This window comes from Cynara cardunculus, assembly GCF_001531365.2.
Source record: "Cynara cardunculus var. scolymus isolate 2C chromosome LG 14, CcrdV1, whole genome shotgun sequence".
Classification (NCBI taxonomy): Eukaryota; Viridiplantae; Streptophyta; class Magnoliopsida; order Asterales; family Asteraceae; genus Cynara; species Cynara cardunculus.
This window is the reverse complement of record NC_037541.1, coordinates 1,139,081-1,144,426: the sequence shown is the minus strand read 5'-3', so window position 1 is coordinate 1,144,426 and position 5,346 is coordinate 1,139,081.

Below are 5,346 nucleotides of genomic sequence, written 5' to 3'. Positions count from 1 at the left end.
ATGATGGTTTGGATGTATCACCTCGAGCAGATGTGCGATTTCATGAATCAAAGGGATTTGATGTATCACAACCTCATTGATACATATAACTCCCTCCTCCCTGTTGATTTAATCTCACAGGTTCTTCAAAATCCTAGAATTTGGAGGTATGCTCTTCGAAACAATATTTATTTCTATTTCAATTTTGATTTTTGCAACCAGATGAGATTTTAACTTCCTTTCTCTTCTTTTTGGTTTAACCGATTGATGAAGCAAGGCTATTTACAACTTTGAAGTAAGAATCCTCAAGAATCCCCCTTTATTGATTAATTTGCTTAGTATGCGATTGATTGATAATCGTTTCATATAGTTGGTCATGTGAGAATAACATATTTTGTCATATTCCCATCCTTCATTCTGTCATACAAGGCCACCTTCGGGTTTGTTTGTTCTTTAAATTTGTTGATTTTCTACCCAACCACATCCTTCTGCTGTCATAAATTAGAAGGTAATGGTTCAAGTCAAAATTTTGAGCTGCCAAATGGTTGGCCAGGCTGGGTTCATCTCCATCTCCTACTGTTGTCATAAAGCAGACAACAAACAAGTTAAAACTTGAAAAAAAGAATCAATCAATAACATGAAAAGAACATTAATATGTTGTCCATTAATATGCTGCTCTCCATTAATATGTTGCTGCTGTCAAAAGACAGTGATTTGATCATATGTTATACCTTGATCATTTGCTATACCTTATTTCTGATTGTAGTATGACATCTTATTCTGTGATCAAGTGCTTGGCATAAAGGGATTAAAACAACTGCCATAAATGGATTAAAACAGCTGCCATAAAGGGATTAAAACAGTTGCTTTGAATAAACAAATGCCATAAAGGGATTAAAACAACTGCTTTGAATAACATAATTTGTAACAAATTCCATAATCAGCTGTTTGAGACTGCATTTTATTTTGGACTGCAAATCTGTCCCTTCCACTATGTTTGGGACTGCTAAAAATGAAAAAGAGTTATGCAACATTAAACATGGAGCTTTAATGCACAAGGATCAATATAAAAACCTGTATAGTCATTAAGTCTTAATCAAAATGTTATACCTTGATCATTTGCTATACCTTTTAATTCTCTGGTGGCTTGTCAATTCAGTCAAGAGGCAACCAGAGTTGCAACAACCTGCACTCACGCTATTTATTTCCATCTAATAAGGTGGATGGAAGTATATAATAAAGATGGTTATGAGATCTGCAAATACTTGTTCAATAGTAACCACTTAAAAGTAAAACCAAAGCAAACAGACCTAATAAATCCCGTGTAGAGAAGGTCTACAAATAAACCTTACCTCTACCCCGAGGGGTGGAGAGACTGTTTCCGTGAAGACCACCGACTTGCATAACATATACATATGATCTATTTTTGTAACTTGACATGAATTATCAATCACCTTGTAGTCAAAGGGGTAAATAGTCCTTTATGTAAATTACTCATATGTCCCAAAATAAATGTTCACAATGAACAAGGCACAGTTTTAGAAATGAGTAATTATTACCCTTCTTAATGAACTAAATGACAATTTTACTCGATAATAGATGGAGTAATGAATTTCTCCACGCTATAATTAAGAGTAGAACTGGAAAGTAGACACTTACTTTGGAACGGAGGAAGTACATTTTTACAAAAGTTTGCTTGTTTCTAAAAGTAGCGGTATTATAATCATTTAAGTGTTTGAATCCCAGGATGGACAACGAACAATATAAATTTCATCCTCTTTCCCTCTAAACTTTACCCTTATGTTAAGTCACTAAGATATACACTTTGTATCTTATTCGTCCCAAAAATACAATGTTTTGACTTGGCATATGGTTTAATAACTAACTATCAAATACCTAAAGTACCCTTAACAAGAGAAAACTGAGAAGACTTGTGGACCAAAATCAACCTAACGGTTGCTGATGCACAAATAGGTAAAATCGGATAACAATCTTTCCAGAAAAGGAATCATTGCATTTCTCTGAGACAACCCAAAATCTCCTGCTATTTCAAATGCATTTTCTGCACATGGGTTCTTTATTAACAGTATGGACAATACATTTTTGTCAAGAAATACTAGATTGCTGTTATGTTCTTGCTTGATCATTCTTTTCAAGAAATACTGGAATAAATTCATCAAGACAACCAATCTTGCAAAGACAAATATATAAAATCCTTACTTTTTCTAAACTTGGGCCATGCCCATACTAGATTGTTGTTATGTTGTTGCTTGATCCATGTTCTTATGCTTTGGGATTGTGTTTGGATAGTGCAAGCATATGACATGTGTTATAATACATTGCACTCCTCAATTAATTTTTAACAAGTGGTAGCTAAAGGGATGGTTTTGTGTGTAAAAATCAGCACCTAAAGAGGTTTCAAAAGCATTGCCGTTTGAAAAAGAGTATTTGAGAAAAAAAATATTTCACTTGCGAAAATTTCGGAAGGGTGTCATAAGGTTTTAAAAGAGTCAAAACAGATTATCCAATTTATTATTCACATCATACATGATTTTATTTCTTCATTGTGAAATAGAAGACCGTAAAATTTAACCATCAAATAATATATTCACATTCATGTAACTAAACAATATTGTCGATTCAACAAAGAAATGGTTGACCATACCAAAACTATATAATAGAGCATAGTATTGGTTGTGTTCTATATCATGAATGTATCTAAATTGTAAAGCAACCACCATATTTACTAAAATGCAAAAGACAATATACGCGTGCATTATAATAAGCAATTTTCGGTAAATTTCAGTTGTCTTATGAATACAATGATTAAAAGACACATGCACCTTCTTCCCAGTTATTATAATCTATCAATTTAACTTCAAATCGCACTCGTTATTTTGACGACAATTGTATCGATTCCTAACAACGTGTGGACAAATGCACGATGCCCTATGCCAATAAGTTTGGTTTGACATATGCAAACTACAACTAATTATGACTTTAACTAGTCAAACCATCCAAACCAACTAATCCGGTCTTAGCCTCTTTGGAAGAAGGTTTGTATTTTCCTTTCTGGTTTCATGTTCAAAAAACACTTACCTATAAAAACTGTAAAACGGAAAAAAGTTGATCACAGAGATTTGAACATGTTTCCATCAAGAATATAAAACAATCCGTCAACAATTATACCGTGTTCAAAATCTTGTAGTATATAATTTAACCTTTGATTATATATTGATATGTACGAGTCGGTCTAGCCAAAACTGTTGTTCCTCATTACAAGGCAGTAACCAAACCTTTATACCTCGTTCGAATACTATCACATTGGCCAAATTACCTCTGCGCAATTCCAATATTTGTTTTGGTCGAGGATAAAATTCTACAATAGACTAGTTCCGTTTGGATCGCTTGATTGAAAACTAAGTTAAAATGAATTCTATAAAAGTTTGTTTGTTTTTCAGTTTTACTATTAGAATGTCTTAACCAAGTTGTATGCCTCTACTAATTAAGGCGTGTTAGATGAACTGTCTGAAAGATTCAAAATACCGTTTTACCAAAACGCAAAAGACAATATATATATATATATATATATATATATATATATGAGTGCGTTATAATGGAGCATCATATTGGTTGTGTTCTATATCATGTATGTATCTAGATTGTAAAACAACCACCATATTTACTAAAATGCAAAAGACAATATATGAGTGCGTTATAATGAACATTTCAGGTAAATTTCAGTTGTCTTATGAATACAATGATTAAAACACACAAGCACCTTCTTCACAGTTACTATAATATATCAATTTAACTTCAAATCGCACTCGTTATTTTGACGACAATTGTATCGAGTCCAAACAACGTGTGGACATGTGAACGATGTCCTACGCCAATAACTTTGGTTTGACATAGGCAAACTACATCCAAACCGACTAAACTGGTTTTAGCCTCTTTGATAGAAGGTTTGTATTGTCCTTTCTGGTTTCATGTCCAAAAAACACTTACAAACACTTAACTAGAGAAATTGTAAATGTGAAAAAAGTTGGTCACGAGATTCGAACATGTTTCCATCAAGAAAATTAAACTATCCGGTAACAGTTATACTGTATTCAAAATCTTATAGTATATAATTTAACCTTTGATTGATATGTACGGGTTGGTCTAGCCAAAACTGTTGTTTCTCATTACAAGGCAGTAACCAAACCATATTACCTCGTTTGAATACTATCACGTTGACCAAATTATCTCTGTTGGACCATTGCATAAATCATACAACCGTAGCTAACTACATGAAAATATTAGTTGGCATGCATAAATGGTTACTTATATGATGTCATGAACATCGTACAACTTATGTTTTTTCCGTACGTTCCGTGACAATTAGTTTGTCTGTCCAAAAAGATTGGCAAGCTCAACGACAATTTTATTTTGTGTCATCCCATCGAAAAATATCAACGACAAACACTAGAGATGAGAACTTCGGATTCGAAAGACGTTTTTTTAAAAGAAGTAGATTTTTTAAATAACAGAGTCAAACATTCTAATAGACATAGTCAAAATAATTTTAAAATATGTAAACAACCAATTCAAGAAAATATTTAAATGCTTTGGAAAAGCTTAAAAAATCATTTTATGTTCAAGTCGTTTTACGGGCAAAAAGAGTTTCTATTTTGTGGAAAAACAAATGAGTTGGGTGTGTTTGGAATGTCATAACGACACTTAATCAGGATGTTTGTAAGTCTCTGATTTAAAATCTTTTCCGGACTTATTCTTGTCGTCCGCAAGTCTTTGATTAAGACGTTAGCGTCTCACAAAAATAAGATTATACAATAAGAAGCACTACCCTATTTAGGTATTACACTTGGTAAAAATCAGAATCCATATGTCCAAAGAGAACGGATATGGACCTCCACAAGATAGTTACATAATTTTATTACTTCCTTGGTAATCGAATAGCCTTTAAGAGAGCCAAACTGACAATTCAGTCCATGTTAAATGCTAACGTAAAGGTCATCCGTTCGAATCTTCAAATCCCTCCATTGTGACTGTGCCACACCCTCCAACCAGAAAAGGGAACCCATTTTCAATTTAGGTGGAGATGACGTTTTGCAAAAACTTTGTGAAATAGTAACACCACGATATATCAATTAATGCGACAATTAAACTATTTATTACACCTCATCAGGAATTCAAATATCGAAGACAATCATAAGAAAAGGAACTGAGCACGAGAAACCCCATTTGAAAGAATTAAAAAATGGTTGAAATAATATGTGTCGTACATGTTTTGGTTAATACGGGTCAAATTTGAACTAAAGAATGTTTGGATTAGCTGGGAAAGCTTCAAGAAACTAATACTTGTTG